Raw genomic sequence first — 23465 nt, forward strand, 5'->3', positions numbered from 1 at the left:
CTGCTACTAAGCAGCGCCCATCAGTGCATCCTACCAGTGCCCACCAGTGTCACCTACCAGTGCCTATTAGTACTGCTAAGCAGTGCCACCTATCAGTGCCCATCAGTGCCACCTATCAGTGCTGCCAATCAGTGCCCATCAGTGCCTTATCATCAGTGCAACCTATCAGTGCTGCCTACCAGTGTCACCTACCAGTGCCCATCAGTGCCACCTATCAGTGCAGCCTCAGTGCCTCTTGATCAGTGCCCACAAGAGCCACCTCATCAGTGCCCATCAGTGCAGCCTATCAGTGCCCTTCGGTGCAGCCTCATCAGCGCACATCAATGAAGGAGAAAAATTACCCGTTTCCAAAAAGTGAACTTATTCTTTAAGTTGATAAAAAAAAAAAACCTTATAGCTTTGGTGGTACTGTTGTATGATTAAAAAAAATATATTTTTTTCAGTTTTTTTGTTTTGTTTTTTTATTTGATGTTGTTGCTTTTCCTTTTTTTTTTACTGAGTACTTTCTTTCAAAAAAAATTATCACCAAAGTCAGTTTTCCTTCCTCTGGATCAACAGTATTAAAACAGTATAAGCCCTTGTACACACGGTCGGAGAATCCATCGGAATGTGTCCTATCGGACGGTGTCGTCGGATAATCCGACTGTGTGTGGTATGCATCGGACTGATTCTGTCGGAATATCCGTCGGACCCAATTTTCCAACATGTTGGAAATATTTCCCGACCAACTGGGCCGATCCGACATACTCCGATCATGTGTAGAGAATTTTGATCGGACCAAGTGCCACGCATGCTCAGATCAAATTCCTACATCAAAGCTATTGGCTACTAACCTGAATGTAGTCCCATCGTAATGAAATTACGTCATCACGTTCTGAAAGATCGGATTTTCGCCAACTTTGTCCGACCGTGTGTATGCAACAGTTTCGGACAAGATCCGACGGACAAAATCCGACGGGCAAAATCCGACGGATTTGGTTGTGGAAATCTCCGACTGTGTGTGCAGGGGCTTAAAAAAAGTATTAGAATAGAATGGACATGATAAGACTTTTATTTTTATTTTTTTGTTTTTTACTTTTAGACCCCTTTCACACCAGGGCGTTTTTCAGGCGCTATAGCGTTAGAAATAGCGCCTGAAAAACGCCCTAAAGAAGCTGCACCATTGTCTGTAGTGTGAAAGCCCTGAGGGCTTTCACACTACAGCGGTGCGCTGGCAGGACGTCAGAAAAAAGTCCTGCCAGCAGCTTCTTTGGAGCGGTGAAGGAGCGGTGTGTTTACCGCTCCTCCACCGCTGCTGCCCATTGAAATCAATGGGGCAGCGCTGTATTGCTGTCTTAGACTGCTTTCACACCACACCGCTGATAGCGGCGGCGGTAAAACGCCGCTATGTTTAGCGGCGTTTTACCGCCGGAATTGCGGCGGATTTCGGCCGCTAGCGGGGCGCTTTTACCCCCCGCTAGCGGCCGCGAAAGGGTTAAAACCGCCGGCAATACGCCGCAATAGCGGCGTTTTGCCGGCGGCAATACAGCGCTGCCCCATTGATTTCAATGGGCAGCAGCGGTGGAGGAGCGGTAAACACACTGCTCCTTCACCGCTCCAAAGAAGCTGCTGGCAGGACTTTTTTCTGACGTCCTGCCAGCGCACCGCTGTAGTGTGAAAGCCCTCAGGGCTTTCACACTACAGACAATGGTGCAGCTTCTTTAGGGCGTTTTTCAGGCGCTATTTCTAACGCTATAGCGCCTGAAAAACGCCCTGGTGTGAAAGGGGTCTAAGTGTTACTGTTGTATGTTAAGCAAATTATTTATTTTTTGTTCATTTAATGGGCTTTTGTTGCTTTCCCTATTTTTGTTTCTCACTGTGCACATTCTGCTAAGTTCCAAATAAAATATCACCAAAGTCGGTTTTGTTAAGCAGACAAAGCAGCTGGAGAGAACATGGAATGCAAATTTTGTCCTAAATTGTCATTACACTGCCGCTGAGGCCATGCAGTAAAACAGCAGTCAATGGATCTTTGGAAAACGCCCCATACCGATTCATGCTGTGAACATGTGATCGGCCCATCACTAGGTAAAAGGTATATTTCCTCATGCATGTAATTATAGTCTTATCCATCCCTGAAATGCATCCCATACATGATGGAAAAAAAAATCAGTAGATTCCGAACTGTGATTCTCCCCCGCTGGGAACACACATATACAGAGGACTATAATATCTTCTATAATGACAGTTATAATGGTTATATTTTATTTATATATGTATCAAAGTCCAACTGCTGCGGAAAAACAGCCAATAAGGGAGAAAAGTAGGGAAAAATTAGTCGATGATTTATAGTTTACATCAGAGGGAAATACATGTATAAAAAAATAAATAAAAATAAAAATGTGCAGATGTTACAAATAAATAAAATATTGCAAAAAACAAAAACAAAAAACAGCTTCTCTGAAGGTCTATGACACCGGTGCGCTAAATAATAACTCATCTGGTAATTTCACCACCATGAGTTATTTGTGATTTTTTATTTTTTATTGAAAATTACATTTGCAGTCTAGAAAAGGTTTTATCATATGGGTCATATTTATTTAACCTGTAGATTGTTCTTTTTTTGTTATACTATTCATATTCACAGCAAATTGAAAATACTGTTTTCAACTTCTGAACAGCTGTGTTGCCGGGCTCTTGTTTGTTTACCACGTTTTACTTTTTCTCATCATATTATTGAATTTCAGGGTACATGTATATAAAGTGGATTTATACAAGCGTTATTCTGTAGGTTATTATTCTTTAAAGCTGAACTCCAGAGAAACAGCTAAAACCAATACACTGTATACGGTACATAAGTATTGGGACACCTGCCTTTACACGCACATGAACTTTAGTGGCATCCCAGTCTTAAGCCTCGTACACACGATTGGATTTTCCGCAGAAAAAACCTTGGACTTTTGTCCAAAGGTGTGTACCTGGATTTTGTCTTGCATACAAAAAGCAAGGAATTGTCAGCCAACAAACACGAACCTAGTGATGTACTACGTGGTTTTTCAGCTCTTTAGTGCCACCCTTTGGGCTAAATTTGTGTTAGTAGAAGTCTGGTCCGTTTTTCAGTTCGCACTTTTCAGTTACATAGTTACATAGTTAGCAAGGTTGAATAAAGACACCAGTCCATCCAGTTCAACCTGAGTGAGTGTCTACAATTGTCCCTATCCCTGTACATTGCACACTCTCATCAGTCCCTACCCTCAAGGAGCCCACAATCCAGGGTCCCCATTCATATACTAGGGGGAATGTTTGAAGAGAAGCCAATTAACCTACCTGCATGTCTTTGGAGTGTCTGATTTAGCGCATTTCAGTTTGCGCCTTTCATTTTGTGCTTTTCGGTTTGTTTCTGAATGGCTGTTCATCAACCAGACATGTTGCTGAATCGGGGGAGATAACGTGTTATTTATTATTGGCCTTGGAGTTATTGCTTTGACCCATGTCCAGTCCAGGAACAGGAAGTTGAGGATTTCTTGGATCAAAATTTGGTTGCTTTATTAATTGTGACCAATTATGTCATATGCCATTGCTGCGGGAGCTCCAGGAGAATAATCCAGATGATTTTCAGAATTATCTCTGGAGGACGGACCCCTGCTTTCACCAACTCTTAGCATTGTTGACCCCCTATATTAAGAAGAAGGACACATGCACAAGGCTTTTATTTAAATTTTTGGTTGAATAATAATGATTTGATTTGGTATATTTTCTATATTTTTGGATGCATAGAATGCACTTTTTGGTTAAGTTCTATTGGCAGATCGCATGTCTAATTTTATTTGTTTTCTTTTTTTCATGCACAATAAAAATAAATTGTGGAGAATAATACTTGGCTATGTGTTTTACTTCAAATGACAGTTTGGGAGTAGGCAGTTACATTTAAAAAAAATACAATGTAAAATTAACAAGGGACACCAACATAGTTGTATCTTTTATCTTATAAACTACAGCATAATGGTGTTGTGGTAACTTGCTCAAATAAAAAATGCATAATAATATTATTCTTGATATTACTAGAAAAAAAAAGCCTTTGGAAATGAGTTTTCAATAACTCCATCAGTATCACCAGCAAAGCAGCTTCATTATTATCCCATTAAAGAAGAAGAGAATTGTGCGCTGCATTTCCAGATTTCATAACGTCACAAATGTTAATTCTCCATTACAAACGCTAGTTTACAGGACCGACTGCTTCTGGCTCTTCCTTGGTTCCGAGCATACAGTAGGTGCCGCCGATATTGTGTCAATCTCACCGCTGTTAGTGGCGAGAAGGGATGAGCCGAACACCCCCCTGTTCGGTTCGCACCAGAACCTGCGAACAGACCTAAACTTCGTGTGAACTTTAGAACCATATTAAAGTCTATGGGACTCGAACGTTCACAATCTAAAGTGCTCATTTTAAAGGGTAATATGCAAGTTACTGTCCTAAAAAGTGTTTGGGGACCCGGGTCCTGCCCCAGGGGACATGGATCAATGCAAAAAAACGTTTTAAAAACTGCCGTTTTTTCAGGAGCAGTGATTTTAATAATGATTAAAGTGAAACAATAAAAGTGTAATATTCCTTTAAATTTAGTAGCTGGGGGGGTATCTATAGTATGCCTGTGAAGGGGCGCATGTTTTTGGTGCTTAGAACTGTCCCTGCACAAAGTGTCATTTGTGCAGGAAAAAAAGTCTTTTAAAATCACTTGCGGCTAAATTGTCGGCTCCCGTAATACAGAGAACACTCAATGAGTGTTCTCTGTATTAGCCGACAATTCATTCATTCATTGATAAAAAAAAAAAAAAGCGTGGGGGTTCCCCTAAATTCAATTACCAGGCCCTTCAGGTCTGACATGGATATTAAGGGGAACCCCGTGTCAAATTTTTTAAAAAAATTGACGTGGGGGTCCCCCTAAATATCCATACCAGACCCTTCAGGTCTGATATGGATATTAAGGGGAACCCCGCATCAAATAAAAAAAAAAATTGACGTGGGGGTCCCCCTAAAAAACCATACCAGACCCTTTATCCGAGCACGCAACCTGGCAGGCCGCAGGAAAAGAGGGGGGGACGAGAGAGCGGCCCCCCCTCCCTCCTGAACCGTACCAGGCCACATACCCTCAACATTGGGAGGATGCTTTTGGGGTCTGTGACCCCTCAAAGCACCTTGTCCCCATGTTGATGAGGACAAGGGCCTCATCCTCACAACCCTGGCCGGTGGTTGTGAGGGTCTGCGGGCGGGGGGCTTATCAGAATCTGGAAGCCCCCTTTAACAAGGGGACCCCCAGATCCCGCCCCCCCCTGTTTGAAATGGTAAGGGGGTACAAAAGTACCCCTACCATTTCACAAAGAAAGTGTCAAAATGGTTAAATAAGACAAACACACTTTTGAAAAATTCCTTTATTAAAAATAAAAAAAATAAAAAAAAGATTCCAGCGGTGCTAATCCACTCTTGCTATCCAGCGACGGATCTCCGGGGTCCAGCGATGGATGATCATATCCAGCGACGGGGGATCTCTCAGTCCAGCGCTGTCCATACATCCTTCTTCTGTCTCCATTGCGGAGACACTGCGGAGATCCCAGCGCTGACGTTTCTTATATTAGGAGGGCGGGGCCACTCGTCACCTGACCCCGCCCCCTCTGACGCTGGTGAAGGGAGCCAGGGGTTCCCCAGTGACGTATGGGTGACACCGCCCTCTCTGATGTAACGGAAACCTGCGTTACATCAGAGGGGGCGGGGTCACCCACACGTCACTGGGGAACCCCTGGCTTCCCTCTCCAGCGTCAGAGGGGCGGGGTCAGGTGACGGGGGGCCCCGCCCTCCTAATTAAAGAAACGTCAGTGCTGGGATCTCCGCAGTCTCCGCAGTGGAGACAGAAGAAGGATGTATGGACAGTGCTGGACTGAGAGATCCCCCGTCGCTGGATATGATCATCCATCGCTGGACCCCGGAGATCCGTCGCTGGATAGCAAGAGTGGATTAGCACCGCTGGAATCTTTTTTTTTATTTTTAATAAAGGAATTTTTCAAAAGTGTGTTTGTCTTATTTAACCATTTTGACACTTTCTTTGTGAAATGGTAGGGGTACTTTTGTACCCCCTCACCATTTCAAACAGGGGGGGCCGGGATCTGGGGGTCCCCTTGTTAAAGGGGGCTTCCAGATTCTGATAAGCCCCCCGCCTGCAGACCCTCACAACCACCGGCCAGGGTTGTGAGGATGAGGCCCTTGTCCTCATCAACATGGGGACAAGGTGCTTTGAGGGGTCACAGACCCCCAAAGCATCCTCCCAATGTTGAGGGTATGTGGCCTGGTACGGTTCAGGAGGGAGGGGGGGCCGCTCTCTCATCCCCCCTCTTTTCCTGGGGCCTGCCAGGTTGCGTGCTCGGATAAAGGGTCTGGTATGGATTTTTAGGGGGACCCCCACGTCAATTTTTTTTAAAATTTGATGCAGGGTTCCCCTTAATATCCATATCAGACCTGAAGGGTCTGGTATGGATATTTAGGGGGACCCCCACGTCAATTTTTTTTTTTAATTTGACACGGGGTTCCCCTTAATATCCATGTCAGACCTGAAGGGCCTGGTAATTAAATTTAGGGGAACCCCCACGCTTTTTTTTTTTTAAATCAATGAATGAATGAATTGTCGGCTAATACAGAGAACACTCATTGAGTGTTCTCTGTATTACGGGGAGCCGACAATTTAGCCGCAAGTGATTTTAAAAGACTTTTTTTCCTGCACAAATGACACTTTGTGCAGGGACAGTTCTAAGCACCAGAAACATGCGCCCCTTCACAGGCATACTATAGATACCCCCCAGCTACTAAATTTAAAGGAATATTACTCTTTTATTGTTTCACTTTAATCATTATTAAAATCACTGCTCCTGAAAAAACGTCCGTTTTTAAAACTTTTTTTTGCATTGATCCATGTCCCCTGGGGCAGGACCCGGGTCCCCAAACACTTTTTAGGACAGTAACCTGCATATTACCCTTTAAAATGAGCACTTTAGATTTCTCCCGTAGACTTGTATAGGGTGTTCCGGCTTTTCGAATTTGCTGCGAACAGCCCAAAGTGTTCACTGTTCGCTGAACAGGCGAACAGGCAATGTCCGAGTCGAACATGAGTTCGACTCGAACTCGAAGCTCATCCCTAGTGGTGAGATTGACACCTGCGAGCCCCATCGTGAAAGCCAGCACCAAGCTCTGACGTTCCTCCTGCTCACCGACCACAATGGATTCCTATGGCTGCGCAACATCTCCTGGGGACGGCGAGCATGGGAAGCACAGCCCTGCAGCGGTGATTTTGCGCTGGAAACACAATATCGGCAGGTACTGTATATGTTTGTACTTTGGACTTTTGTCTAACAGACTTGTGTACACACACTCAGAAAATCAGACATTTGTTGGTGGAAAAATTGAAAACCTGCTATCCAACATTTGTTGGAGGAAAGTCAGAAAACAATTGTCTGATGGAGCATACACACATTCGGATTTTCCGCCAACAGCCTGACATCCAACATTTCCCCATTTCGGATGCCGGACACCTGAATTACAGTGGCAGTGGTATAGATTTTAAGCAGCTGATCAGAGCCATAGGCTCTAATAGGCTTCAAAATATTTGGGCTTTGTGGCGCAGAGCATTGCGCCATGAGCACACCCAGTTGTTAAAACAGTGAATAATAATTCGCTGTCATAACACTGATCCTCATCTGGCCAATCAAAATCAGGTCTGAGACCCATTTTCTGATTGCCCGAAAAAAGAAGACTCCAGATTGGCCACCAAAAAGGAGGAAACGGAAGGCAGAGCCATTGCCCGTGGAGAGCAGGGGAAGGGAGAGCCGCGCCACTGCTGAGTGCCCGGGAGAAGCACCGCTGATGGGGTAACTGCACCAGACCTGCTGTCCGACCGACCAACCGACTGTACGCGCCCCCCTCCCCCCCAAAGAAATTCACCACCAGCCACCACTGCTTTGGAATGTAGAGTATGATCCACTGATTGGCTCTCACTGTGCCCAATCACAGCACATGCCCCAGACATAGTGTACAAAATCTTGTACAGATTTTGCACAGGAGGGCCACCCTGCCACAGTATATCTGTGTGGGACGGTCCATAACAGGTTAATGTTAATAATTACAAAAAAATGTATGAAACAAAAACAAATATATATATACCGTATATATATATATATATATATATATATATATATATATATATATATATATATATAATTATACACTTTTGGAATACAAAATAAAATAAAGCAGAAATTTAAAAAATTAATTCTCTTTTAATCATAAAGACTTTGAAGGTTCTGGATGGGTGAAGGCTGTCAAAACCAAGTTAAAAACTTGGCGAAAGTCAAATTGAACTTTGCTGAAAACATAATTGAATGAAAGAATTTTATTCCCAAGCCCATTTTGCTCACATCACTCTGTACAAAGCGGTGCCACATGTGAATACCTTTTAATGTGCTGTTTCAGGTTCGTCTTCTTCTTAGATATCTTTCATTTGTTCTACCCCATGCTGCCTAAAATCTTCAGCTTGGCAGAATGTGGGAGAGTCCAGCTGCGTGTTAATAATGGGTGCTCTGTTTAATGGCCTGTCATCTCCAGCAAAAAAAACAACTTAATAAAACATATACATTTTGCTAGATGTCAAAGTCCTGGCTTATCAGACTTAAATATATACTGTGTACTTTATTATAGCTCGTCGGGAAAGAAGCTACCCTGTTGCGTTTAAAAATCCACACTGAGTCCCTCTTCACACTGCAAGTATTCAGCTTCTTTGTTGTATGAAAAGTTCATGGACATTCAGGTTCATATTTTTAGGCATCCAAGTTAAAACATGATTGGAACTAACATATCAGTAATGCGAAATCAATAGCTTAACCACTTCAGCCCCGGAAGGATTTACCCCCTTCCTGACCAGAGCACTGTTTGCGATTCGGCACTGCGTCGCTTTAACTGACAATTGCGCGGTTGTGCAACGTTGTACCCAAAAAAAAATTGACAAACTTTTTTTCCCACAAATAGAGCTTTCTTTTGGTGGTATTTGATCACCTCTGCGGTTTTTATTTTTTGCGCTATAAAAAAAAAGAGCGTCAATTTTGAAAAAAAACGCATTACTTTTTGCTATCATAAATATCCCCCAAAAATATATATACATTTTTTTTTTCCTCAGTTTAGGCCGATATGTATTCTTCTAAATATTTTTGGTAAAAAAATCGCAATAAGCGTATATTGATTGTCTTTTGTAAAATTTATAGCATCAACAAAATAGAGGATAGTTTTATGGCATTTTTTTTTTTTTTTTTTTTTATTAGTATTGGCGGTGATCTGCGATTGTTATCGGGATTGCGACATTATGGTGGACAGATCGGACACTTTTGACACTATTTTGGGACCATTGTCATTTATACAGCGATCAGTGCTATAAAAATGCATTAATTACTGTGTAAATGACACTGGCAGTGAAGGGGTAAACCCCTAGGGGGTGGTAAAGGGGTTAAGTGTGTCCTAGGGAGTGGTTCTAACTGTGGGAGGGGAGGGGCTACAACACACAGGACAGTAATCATGGCTCCCAATGACAGAGAGCAGTGATCTCTATCCTGTCGCTAGGCAGAACGGGGAAATGCCTTGTTTACTTCCCTGTTCTATCTCTCTGTGACACGATTGCAGGCACCCGGCAGACATTGAGTCCGCGGGGACTGTGGTCACGGTTGCAGAGGAGCCCGCGCGCTCGCAGCCCCGCTTCTTAAAGGGGATGTACCTGTATGCCATTTTGCCCACCAGTGCCATTCCACCGATTGGAATTTCCTTTTCTTTCATTGGCTGTTAGTGACGAATACAAATTTCTCAGAAGTTACAAATTATCCGAAATTGATTATTGATGATTAGTCCTTTGCCCTCTGCCTGCCTTTTTTTTGGGCACAATTTCTGGTCCCTCTTTTTAGTTCCTCTTGAGGCTGGGCTCGCACTGCCATACGGAGCGGCTCATAGCAGTGGTCCAGTGCGACCCTCTTCACCATTTCAGGTCTGATTTTAGTTTGAATCTTGGGCTAAATTTGGACCTGAAACGGACCAGACTCCTGTGGAATTCGCTCCGGAGCCGTTCCATTGAGAGCCAGTTACAATGACATGCGAATTGTATTCTAGGAAACCTGCATCCAATTCACAATAGTGTGAACTCAGCCTGAAGGACTCAATTACAATAAAACAAGTTCCAACTCAAATTGCGCTAGTGTTTTATTTTTATGTTTTATTTTATTTTGAATTGACTTAAACAGTAAACTTCAGGTCAAGATACTCAAAATTCAGCAGGCAGGACTTTTTTTCTTTCAAATACACTGCAACACATTGGTTGGGAACAACCTCTACTGAAAGCAGTTCATTTATGAAGTCCACAAACTTTACCTTCCCTGGCCAATGCAAAAAAATAAAAAAGTAAGTGGAAAGGAGCTCTGATATCCTCAACAACATCAACATTTATAATAAGCGCCTCCGTCACCTTTCTGCCCTACAGAATCTGTGTACTCGTTGTCAGTAAACATGCGGTGTCTTTATCCTTCTGTTCTGAAGAAAGAGATGCAGACAATACAACGTGAAATGACCGTTGCTCTTCCGTATTCGGGGGCATTGAAAAAAAGTCAGCCTATAATTGCTGACAGTATGCAGAAGAAAACAGTAATCTCGATTAACATCCCTGGGTTTATTTTCCACCTACAATTATCCATTATGCAACAAAAGGTTGTTTTCTAATAGTCTTGTTTAGTGTAAATAATTCAACATGTGCCGAGTGAAAGAAGACCAGTTTAATGACAATACAGATCCCCGCTGTTCTGTCTGAAGTGTGAAAACTAGAGTACATTTAGCCTTAAGCCTCGTACACACACTGGGTGGATGTTATAAAAATGCCAGTAGTTTAAGGGCCCTTTCATACTGAACGCATTTGAATGCAGTTGGCTGCATTTTGAACTGCACTCCAACTGCATAGACCAGCCTTTCTCAACCTTTTCAACACAGAGGAACCCTTAGGCCGCGTACACACGCGCGGACTGTTTGCCCAACCTTGTTCGTCAAACAGTTTCGGCAAACAGTCCGCTCAAAATTTGCATGAGCGGACTTGCCCACACACGAGCGGACTGTTTGACGAACAAGGTTGGGCAAACAGTTCGCTCAACTTTTGAAATGAACGGACTCGCCCACGTAAGGAGGAGGCAAATCCGCCCATTTCGAGCGCGTGTACAGGTAGGCGGGGCCCGCGAGGGAGACATCGCGGGCTCCGCCGCCTGGAATGGGCTTAAAGGGGAACCCCAACGCCGAAAAAAATCGGCGTGGGGGTTCCCCCAAAGTCCACACCAGACCCTTGTCCGAGCACGCTACCCGGCCGGCCAGGAAAGGGGGGCGAGCGAGCGCGCCCCCCCTCCTGAGCCGTACCAGGCCGCGTGCCCTCAACATGGGGGGGTGCCTTGGGGAAGGGGGGCCGCGCGGCCCCCCCACCCCAAAGCACCTTGTCCCCATGTTGATGAGGACAAGGGCCTCTTCCCGACAACCCTGGCCGTTGGTTGTCGGGGTCTGCGGGCGGGGGGCTTATCGGAATCCGGGAGCCCCCTTTAAGAAGGGGGCCCCCGGATACCGGCCCCCCACCCTATGTGAATGAGTATGGGGTACAATGTACCCCTACCCATTCACCTGTGAAATAAAGTACAAAAAAAAACACAACACAGGGAAAAAATATTTTATTGCACAGCTCCGGGGGTCTTCCGTCTTCGGGGGTCTTCTCGCCGGACTCCTCCGCTATCTGTGTGTAGCTCTTTTACTAGCGGAGGAGTCCGGCTTTCTTCCTCCCCGCCGCCGGCCTCTTCTCCCGACTTCGGGGGTCTTGTCCCCCTCTTCGGTTCTTCTGCCGGGCCACCGCGCCTTCTTGTAGCTCTTTTACAGGCGGTGGCCCGGTCTTCTGTCGCCGCTGTCGTCGCCGCCGCCGCCGCCTTCCGTTCTTGTTCTTCTTCTTGTTCTTCTTCTTCTTCTCCTGGAGATGTTGACTCGACGAGCTCTCCGGCCGGAATGCCAGAGCCGCGCTGTGCGGTCACTTATATAGTGACAATGGGGCGGTGTCACATGGTATATGTCACATGGGTTGGTCACATGGTGACCCCGCCCCCTTACGATGTCATAGTCCCCATGTGACATCAACCCATGTGACCAACCCATGTGACATATACCATGTGACACCGCCCCATTGTCACTATATAAGTGACCGCACAGCGCGGCTCTGGCATTCCGGCCGGAGAGATCGTCGAGTCAACATCTCCAGGAGAAGAAGAAGAAGAACAAGAAGAAGAACAAGAACGGAAGGCGGCGGCGGCGGCGGCGACAGCGGCGACAGAAGACCGGGCCACCGCCTGTAAAAGAGCTACAAGAAGGCGCGGTGGCCCGGCAGAAGAACCGAAGAGGGGGACAAGACCCCCGAAGTCGGGAGAAGAGGCCGGCGGCGGGGAGGAAGAAAGCCGGACTCCTCCGCTAGTAAAAGAGCTACACACAGATAGCGGAGGAGTCCGGCGAGAAGACCCCCGAAGACGGAAGACCCCCGGAGCTGTGCAATAAAATATTTTTTCTCGTGTGTTGTGTTTTTTTTTGTACTTTATTTCACAGGTGAATGGGTAGGGGTACATTGTACCCCATACTCATTCACATAGGGTGGGGGGCCGGTATCCGGGGGCCCCCTTATTAAAGGGGGCTCCCGGATTCCGATAAGCCCCCCGCCCGCAGACCCCGACAACCAACGGCCAGGGTTGTCGGGAAGAGGCCCTTGTCCTCATCAACATGGGGACAAGGTGCTTTGGGGTGGGGGGGCCGCGCGGCCCCCCCTTCCCCAAGGCACCCCCCATGTTGAGGGCACGCGGCCTGGTACGGCTCAGGAGGGGGGGCGCGCTCGCTCGCCCCCCTTTCCTGGCCGGCCGGGTAGCGTGCTCGGACAAGGGTCTGGTGTGGACTTGGGGGGAACCCCCACGCCGATTTTTTTCGGCGTTGGGGTTCCCCTTTAAGCCCATTCCAGGCGGCGGAGCCCGCGACGTCTCCTTCGCGGGCCCCGCCTACCTGTACACGCGCTCGAAATGGGCGGACTTTCCGAGCGGGAACAGTCCGCTCATTTCGAAAGTACAGCGGACAGGCCCACACACGGGCGGACTGTTCGCTCAAACACAGTTTCAGCGGACAGTTTTTCGGAATTTCCGAAAGACTTTGTCCGTCCAACTGTCCGCTGAAACTGTCCGCTGAAAGCCCACACACGAGCGGACTGTCCGCCCAAACACTGTTCAGCGGACAAGGTTGGGCGAACAGTCCGCCCGTGTGTACGCGGCCTTAAAATAGTTCTCCAGTCTCGGGGAACGCTTGCTAAAAATTTGAAATCTACAAATCATGATACATTAGTGTGATGGTCAGTAGGAAGAATGCTCCTTAGCCCTTGTACACACGGTCGGAGATTCCGACAACCAAATCCGTCGGAGTAATTCCGATGGATTAATTCCGGAAGAGGTCCGGAAGTGATGTTGCATACACATCGTCGGACTAAGTTGTTGGAAAATCCGATTGTACATAACGTGATGACGTTATTTCATTACGACGGGACTACGTTCAGGCTAGTAGCCAATAGCTTTGGTCTAGGAATTTGATCTGAGCATGCGGTGCACTTTGTCCGTCAGAGTAGGCTACACATGATCGGAGTATGTCCGATCGGAGCATTTTGTCTGAAAATTTTACCGGCAAGTTGGAGAAGTTTGTCTGTCGGATACAGTCCGATGGAGACCACACACAGTCGGAATATCCGACAAAACGGTCCGTTAGGACACATTCCGTCGGAATCTCCGACCGTGTGTACAAGGGCTTACACTTGTGGTCATTGGGAAGAATTACCTCCTTACAGATAGCTAAAAAGATCAATGGTGTCGGTGGGAACTTATCCGAGAGGCAGAAATGGCCCAATACTGAAGGAACCCCTAGCAACCTCTGGAGGAACCCTAGTTGAGAATCACTGGCATAGACAGTCCTATGGCTTTAGTTCTCATCATTGCAGTACAGTTCAGCACAGTTCAAAAAAAGTAGAGCATGCTGCATTTTTCCGCACTGAAAATGCAAGGAAACATGCTACAAACGTGCTTCAAATGCACCAAAAACCGCTCCTCTTTAAGCCAACAAAGCCAAGCAAATGCAGTGCTAAATGCAGCGCAAAACACATTCAAATACACATCAAACGCTCATGCAGTTTCTCATGTAAATGGGCCCTTAGCTGTAGAATACTGCTTTAAAAGTGCAAGTTTTGCAATGTTTTGCAGCGGTTTTGCATTCGTGATTTTTAGCGTTTGCATTTTTTAACGTTTTTTTTAGCAAAACTATACTTTTACTAAAGCTTATGGCTCAAAACATTCTCAAAAAAAGAATAGCCACGTTTTTCAGAGTTATGCCTCGTACACACGGTCAGATTTTCTGATGGAAAATGTTCGATGGGAGCCCTTTGTTGGAAATTCCAACCGTGTGTGTGTGTTGTCTCCATCGGACAGTTTCTATCAGAATTTCCGTTGCACAAAATTTGAGATCTGGATCTTAAATCTTCCGATAACAAAATCCGTTGTTGTAAAATCCGATCGTGTGTACACAATTCCTATGCACAAAGTGCCATGCATGGTTGGAATCAAGCAGAACAGCAACACTGGCTGTGGATTTCATTCTTCTCAGCTCGCCGTACGTCACCACGTTCTTGACATTTGGAATTTCCGACAAGATTTGTGTGACCGTGTGTATGCAAGACAAGTTTGAGCCAACATCCTTTGGAAAAAATCCATGGATTTTGTTTTCGGAATGTGTGATCGTGTGTATGGGGCATACAAGTGTTTTTACAGCTGAAAAAGCCCACTGGTTCTATTTATTTATTTTGTTCCAGAAAACGCCCCTACCAGAAAACACCCTATGTGTGCATGGACATACAGGATAACATGCTGGGGAGATAACTGGTTGCAGAAAAAAAGAACAGCTGAAGCCACAACCATCCAGAGAAAGGAGAAGGAAAGATGGACACAGAAAGAGGGACAACCCCTCGAATTGATGGGCAGTTGTGAGCTTTGCACTAATCAGAAGAATTCCCGTTTGAATCTATTCTAATCTTACCAAATATGAACATTTAAAGTGGTTGTAAACCCTTACAACCACTTTACAACCCTTACAACCCCAACTTTGACCTACAGGTAAGCCTAGATTAAGGCTTACCTGTAGGTCCAAGAAATATCTCCTAAACCTACACGGTTTAGGAGATATTTGCCAAAAGACAGGCACCGCTGTCTCCGGCGCATGCACCGTAGACAGCGGCGCGCAGGTGCACTGAGCGCGCTGCTGTCAATGGCGATATGCTGTGAGTGGCGGCTCCCGTGCGCATGCGCGGGAGTGACATCAACGCGGCTTCGCCGAATGACAGCGGCGGAGCAGCAAGACCCACCGAGAAGATGGATGCGCCGGACTACAGGGGACAGCAGTGACTTTGCTGGCTCCTGTGTCAGGTAAGTGACACATAATTGACTACTATGCGATGCATAGTAGTCCATTATGCTTTACCATTGCAGGGAATGAAAGAGGAAGTAAACCCATCAGCTTTATACCATATACAGACAGGTATAGGATATAGGATACCCATATTTCCCTGCATCAGAAGATCATTCTTGCTTGTATATGGTTACTCTTACATGGGGTTGAGGGATGTGTCAACCTTCACAGCTTTGCTAATCTCTCCCTAAAACACTAAAGAGATATAATTCTTCTTTGAGATGGACTTCACACTGGCAATACAGTTAATCATGTCTCCATTACTCACTATTCCCAGTATTACAAGAACAAAGGCATTGTGTGTTCTTTGTCCTTATTTGATGTTTTACTTGGTATTGTTATCTCCCCTGTTCCACTGTGACTGTATGCAATCTCCTTATATTTCCTATTTCTGTGCACTGCGTATGGGTTACAAACACATCCAGCTTATTATTTTTGCACCAAAAAAATAAAATAAATTAGACTTTCGGCGATTTTACAAATAGCGAAATTTACCAACGTGGTTCCTGCTGTTGTGCAATTTAAAAGGAGATTTGTTCATGCTTCATGCATTTCTTTAACACAATCTCATTTGTTACATGTAAAATCAGTATTCATTAGGCTGCCATAGCATGCAATGCATCATATAAGTGCCACGTCCAGCAAACATATCTCATGTGATCAGGGCCGCTGATAGGGCAGTACAACCAGCCCTGTTGTACCGGGCCCGGCCAGCAGGGGGGGCCCGAGCAGCTTTTAACTTCTAGCTAAAAAAAAAAAAAAAAAAAAAAAAAAAAAAAACAAATAACTATATTAACCTGCACCCACTTGATTACTAACATATATAAGGAATATATATTCATTTCCTGGGCCCCATCAGGTTACCAGAGGGGCCCAGGAGGTGAAAGCAGAAGAGGGACTTTTTTTCTATTTTCGGGTGCAGGGATACAATGCTGTGCCGCATGCTGTTCTCAGTATACCTGCACAAACTAAAGTTCTTCCTGCTCACTGTATGCCTCTCCGGCGGATGGATATTACTGTTATACGGCTCCCTTCATCCAGTAAGTGCTGCAGCTTGAGGGACTTATCACTGGGACGGCTGAGACAGACAGAGCAGCAGGAGTAATCTGGTCAATTGCAGTGGTGCACAGGCAAGCAGTCCCCTGCACACACACACACACACACTGACAGGTCACACTATTGTAGCATGTGCAGTCCCTAGACTCTGTGTGCTCATGGTTATTATCATTATGATGATCAGGGCACAGCAGGTGCTGTATGGCTCTGTCAGTGTAACATGACTGTGTGGTGCTGACTTTCCTGATATATGACTGTACTGTGTGTTACAGACTATAACTCAGCACAGCCATAACAAAGTCAGCATCACACAGTCATGTTACACTGACAGAGCCACACAGCACCTGCTGTGCTCTGATCATCATAATGATAATGACTAGTGATGGCCGAACGGTTCGCCCGGCGGTCGTTTCGCGGCGAATTTCCGACATTCGCGGTCCGCACGTTCGAACGCCTTTTTCCGTCGTTCGCCGCGGCGGACTTACGTGTTTAATGTATACAAGAACTTTAACCTTTGGTGACACGTTTATCATGTGATACAGGACAGCCAATTGAGACATGACAGCACATGGACACTTGTACATTCCCCCTAACCTATAAATACACCCGATCCGGTGGCCATTTTACATTCTTTCTTCTGTTAAGATAGGGACAGGTTCCTGTGTGGAGTAGGGAGAGATAAACCACTAGCTATTTGGTACACAAAAGTTCTTTTCAGGACTGGTATAGGTGTTAGGTGTTGATAGGTTTGCTGTGCTGCTGATTCTTGCAGCAGCCTGAGTGTCTTTTGTTAGTTTAGAGAAAGGGAAAGGACGGTGTATGCTACAGGGACAGCCAGATTAGTCTTTCATCATCATCATCATCATCATCATCATTAGCTGTTACTATCAAGGTCCACAAAAGAGCTGTTCCAGTAACCACTAATCGTTCTCTTTTTTTGCCAATTTGTATAGGGACAGGAAGGAAGCAGTGTTGTCAGGCAGTGAGGGTAATTTTAAAGACTTGCTGTTATTATTAGTTCCACAAAGGTTCTTTTCAGGACTGGTATCAGTGGTACAGTAATAGGCTTGTACATGTATAATATTCTTTCTTCCAAATATAGAAAGGATATTATACTTGACTGCTGCCCTTCTGCTGCAGTCTGCTAAACATTCACAACTCACTTGTTCCACAAAAGTTCTTATAAGGACTGGTAACTTGGTATAGGGTGCTACGGTACATAGGCTTGAGTGCGGTACAGTCTGCTGTTCTGTAAGGACCGCTATCGGTCCACAATAGATAGGGTTGACGTGCACCACTGCTGACCGCTGCCCTATACTGCAGCAGTCCTTCAGCGGTATAGGGACTGACGTACAGTCTGCTAATCACTAACACACAACCTGCTTGTTCCACAAAAGTTCTTATAAGGACTGGTAACTTGGTATAGGGTGCTACGGTACATAGGCTTGAGTGCGGTACAGTCTGCTGTTCTGTAAGGACCGCTATCGGTCCACAATAGATAGGGTTGACGTGCACCACTGCTGACCGCTGCCCTATACTGCAGCAGTCCTTCAGCGGTATAGGGACTGACGTACAGTCTGCTAAACACTAATACACAACCTGCTTGGTCCACAAAAGTTCTTATAAGGACTGGTAACTTGGTATAGGGTGCTACGGTACATAGGCTTGAGTGCGGTACAGTCTGCTGTTCTGTAAGGACCGCTATCGGTCCACAATAGATAGGGTTGACGTGCACCACTGCTGACCGCTCACCTATACTGCAGCAGTCCTTCAGCGGTATAGGGACTGACGTACAGTCTGCTAAACACTAATACACAACCTGCTTGGTCCACAAAAGTTCTTATAAGGACTGGTAACTTGGTATAGGGTGCTACGGTACATAGGCTTGAGTGCGGTACAGTCTGCTGTTCTGTAAGGACCGCTATAGGTCCACAATAGATAGGGTTGACGTGCACCACTGCTGACCGCTCACCTATACTGCAGCAGTCCTTCAGCGGTATAGGGACTGACGTACAGTCTGCTAATCACTAACACACAACCTGCTTGTTCCACAAAAGTTCTTATAAGGACTGGTAACTTGGTATAGGGTGCTACGGTACATAGGCTTGAGTGCGGTACAGTCTGCTGTTCTGTAAGGACCGCTATCGGTCCACAATAGATAGGGTTGACGTGCACCACTGCTGACCGCTGCCCTATACTGCAGCAGTCCTTCAGCGGTATAGGGACTGACGTACAGTCTGCTAAACACTAATACACAACCTGCTTGGTCCACAAAAGTTCTTATAAGGACTGGTAACTTGGTATAGGGTGCTACGGTACATAGGCTTGAGTGCGGTACAGTCTGCTGTTCTGTAAGGACCGCTATCGGTCCACAATAGATAGGGTTGACGTGCACCACTGCTGACCGCTCACCTATACTGCAGCAGTCCTTCAGCGGTATAGGGACTGACGTACAGTCTGCTAAACACTAATACACAACCTGCTTGGTCCACAAAAGTTCTTATAAGGACTGGTAACTTGGTATAGGGTGCTACGGTACATAGGCTTGAGTGCGGTACAGTCTGCTGTTCTGTAAGGACCGCTATAGGTCCACAATAGATAGGGTTGACGTGCACCACTGCTGACCGCTCACCTATACTGCAGCAGTCCTTCAGCGGTATAGGGACTGACGTACAGTCTGCTAATCACTAACACACAACCTGCTTGTTCCACAAAAGTTCTTATAAGGACTGGTAACTTGGTATAGGGTGCTACGGTACATAGGCTTGAGTGCGGTACAGTCTGCTGTTCTGTAAGGACCGCTATCGGTCCACAATAGATAGGGTTGACGTGCACCACTGCTGACCGCTCACCTATACTGCAGCAGTCCTTCAGCGGTATAGGGACTGACGTACAGTCTGCTAAACACTAATACACAACCTGCTTGGTCCACAAAAGTTCTTATAAGGACTGGTAACTTGGTATAGGGTGCTACGGTACATAGGCTTGAGTGCGGTACAGTCTGCTGTTCTGTAAGGACCGCTATAGGTCCACAATAGATAGGGTTGACGTGCACCACTGCTGACCGCTCACCTATACTGCAGCAGTCCTTCAGCGGTATAGGGACTGACGTACAGTCTGCTAATCACTAACACACAACCTGCTTGTTCCACAAAAGTTCTTATAAGGACTGGTAACTTGGTATAGGGTGCTACGGTACATAGGCTTGAGTGCGGTACAGTCTGCTGTTCTGTAAGGACCGCTATCGGTCCACAATAGATAGGGTTGACGTGCACCACTGCTGACCGCTGCCCTATACTGCAGCAGTCCTTCAGCGGTATAGGGACTGACGTACAGTCTGCTAAACACTAATACACAACCTGCTTGGTCCACAAAAGTTCTTATAAGGACTGGTAACTTGGTATAGGGTGCTACGGTACATAGGCTTGAGTGCGATACAGTCTGCTGTTCTGTAAGGACCGCTATCGGTCCACAATAGATAGGGTTGACGTGCACCACTGCTGACCGCTCACCTATACTGCAGCAGTCCTTCAGCGGTATAGGGACTGACGTACAGTCTGCTAATCACTAACACACAACCTGCTTGTTCCACAAAAGTTCTTATAAGGACTGGTAACTTGGTATAGGGTGCTACGGTACATAGGCTTGAGTGCGGTACAGTCTGCTGTTCTGTAAGGACCGCTATCGGTCCACAATAGATAGGGTTGACGTGCACCACTGCTGACCGCTGCCCTATACTGCAGCAGTCCTTCAGCGGTATAGGGACTGACGTACAGTCTGCTAAACACTAATACACAACCTGCTTGGTCCACAAAAGTTCTTATAAGGACTGGTAACTTGGTATAGGGTGCTACGGTACATAGGCTTGAGTGCGATACAGTCTGCTGTTCTGTAAGGACCGCTATCGGTCCACAATAGATAGGGTTGACGTGCACCACTGCTGACCGCTCACCTATACTGCAGCAGTCCTTCAGCGGTATAGGGACTGACGTACAGTCTGCTAATCACTAACACACAACCTGCTTGTTCCACAAAAGTTCTTATAAGGACTGGTAACTTGGTATAGGGTGCTACGGTACATAGGCTTGAGTGCGGTACAGTCTGCTGTTCTGTAAGGACCGCTATCGGTCCACAATAGATAGGGTTGACGTGCACCACTGCTGACCGCTGCCCTATACTGCAGCAGTCCTTCAGCGGTATAGGGACTGACGTACAGTCTGCTAAACACTAATACACAACCTGCTTGGTCCACAAAAGTTCTTATAAGGACTGGTAACTTGGTATAGGGTGCTACGGTACATAGGCTTGAGTGCGATACAGTCTGCTGTTCTGTAAGGACCGCTATCGGTCCACAATAGATAGGGTTGACGTGCACCACTGCTGACCGCTCACCTATACTGCAGCAGTCCTTCAGCGGTATAGGGACTGACGTACAGTCTGCTAAACACTAATACACAACCTGCTTGGTCCACAAAAGTTCTTATAAGGACTGGTAACTTGGTATAGGGTGCTACGGTACATAGGCTTGAGTGCGGTACAGTCTGCTGTTCTGTAAGGACCGCTATAGGTCCACAATAGATAGGGTTGACGTGCACCACTGCTGACCGCTCACCTATACTGCAGCAGTCCTTCAGCGGTATAGGGACTGACGTACAGTCTGCTAATCACTAACACACAACCTGCTTGTTCCACAAAAGTTCTTATAAGGACTGGTAACTTGGTATAGGGTGCTACGGTACATAGGCTTGAGTGCGGTACAGTCTGCTGTTCTGTAAGGACCGCTATCGGTCCACAATAGATAGGGTTGACGTGCACCACTGCTGACCGCTGCCCTATACTGCAGCAGTCCTTCAGCGGTATAGGGACTGACGTACAGTCTGCTAAACACTAATACACAACCTGCTTGGTCCACAAAAGTTCTTATAAGGACTGGTAACTTGGTATAGGGTGCTACGGTACATAGGCTTGAGTGCGATACAGTCTGCTGTTCTGTAAGGACCGCTATCGGTCCACAATAGATAGGGTTGACGTGCACCACTGCTGACCGCTCACCTATACTGCAGCAGTCCTTCAGCGGTATAGGGACTGACGTACAGTCTGCTAAACACTAATACACAACCTGCTTGGTCCACAACAGTTCTTATAAGGACTGGTAACTTGGTATAGGGTGCTACGGTACATAGGCTTGAGTGCGGTACAGTCTGCTGTTCTGTAAGGACCGCTATAGGTCCACAATAGATAGGGTTGACGTGCACCACTGCTGACCGCTCACCTATACTGCAGCAGTCCTTCAGCGGTATAGGGACTAAGAGTTTTGTCACAGGGTCATTTAAAAAATGACATGCAGAGGAAGAGGCAGGCCCTTCCGCAGGGGTGGTAGGGGTAGGGCAGGAGCAACAGGCTTGAGCCAAAGTGGGAAGTTGCAGAAGGTGCGTTCAATTACTTTAAAGGATGCACCAGACTTGGTTGAGTGGCTCGCTCAGCCTTACTCTTCTGCACCCTCCTCATCCTCTCGATCTGCACCCTCTTCTTCACTCTCTGCTATGTGCACCCCCAAAGACACTACCACCAACAACACGACCACCACCACCACCACCACATACCTTCCGCTTGAGTCACTGGAATTATTTTCCGATCCATATCAAGAGGACATTTCTGATGCGCAGCCACTCTTGGTATTGGATCAGGAAGAGGAGGTAGCAACAAGCGCTACTCAGCAGTCTGACGCCAGTACCCAGATCAGCCCAAGGAGGAGGTTGGTCCCCGGTGTTGCTGCCTACTCCGAGATCTCTACTTATAGCGGTGGGGAAGGTGACGTTGATGATGACGTGTCTAGTGATGTCACGTGGGTGCCCACAAGAGAGGAAGAGGAGGGGAGTTCAGAGGGAGATATGGACCAGCAGATAGGGAGGAGAAGCAGCAATGACTTACATTGCACAGCAGGGACAAAGCAGACTGCAAATGTATCAGGAGCGAGTCATCGACCATGTACGGTCACATCTGGCGCTCCCAGGACACCGGCACATGGCTCCGCAGTGTGGGCTTTTTTTAACGTGTCCGCTGCTGACAATAGCGTTGCCATCTGCAATCTTTGCAGTCAACGCGTTAGTCGCGGTAAGCCCAATACTCACCTAGGGACGACCGCCTTAAGAAGGCACATGAGCAGCCATCACCGAGCCCAGTGGGAGCAACGGAACACACAAAGCCACACTGCAGGCTCTCACCGTCCAGCCTCGTCTTCTACTTCTCCTTCTCCTCTCTCCTCACAATTGTCCTCCACTCCACCTTCCATCACGCCAAGCTCACATTTTTCTGCAAAAAGGCAGGCTTCCGTGGGCCTAATGTTTGAGCGTAAAAAAATGATGATGCCGGATAACCCTCTTGCCCAACGGTTGGCGGCTGGCTTGTCAGAACTCATAGCCCGCCAACTACTGCCATATAAACTGGTGGACTCGGAGGCCTTTCGCAAATTTGTGGCCATTGGAACACCACAATGGAAGGTCCCAGGAAGGAAGTATTTCTCAGAGAAGGGCATCCCAGAGCTATATGGCCATGTTCAGCGGCAAGTGAATGTATCTCTGGCACACAGTGTCGGTGCCAAGATACATCTGACCACAGACACGTGGTCTAGCAAACACGGGCAGGGAAGGTATATCAGTTTTACTGCCCACTGGGTGAACCTTCTGACGGCCGTCAAGCATGTAACCCGTGGCACCCGTGTAGATTTGGTTTTACCGCCACGGATTGCATGCAGGCCTGACTCTTCTTCTCCTCCTCCTACTCCATCCTCCTCCCTCTCCTCCTCAGCTGCCTCCTC

The 23465-nt window shown here is 46.6% G+C and overlaps 1 protein-coding gene across 1 annotated transcript in view; it reads left to right on the top strand.

Annotated features, from left to right (window-relative positions):
* Nucleotides 1-23465, top strand: part of LRP1B (LDL receptor related protein 1B) — a 2110020-nt gene that overhangs the window by 980318 nt on the left and 1106237 nt on the right. The gene's annotated exons all lie outside the window — the stretch shown is intronic.

The sequence above is a fragment of the Lithobates pipiens genome, unplaced genomic scaffold, assembly GCF_037356315.1.
Source record: "Lithobates pipiens isolate NorthernLeopardFrog02 unplaced genomic scaffold, aLitPip1_a1.2 Scaffold_22, whole genome shotgun sequence".
NCBI lineage: Eukaryota > Metazoa > Chordata > Amphibia > Anura > Ranidae > Lithobates > Lithobates pipiens.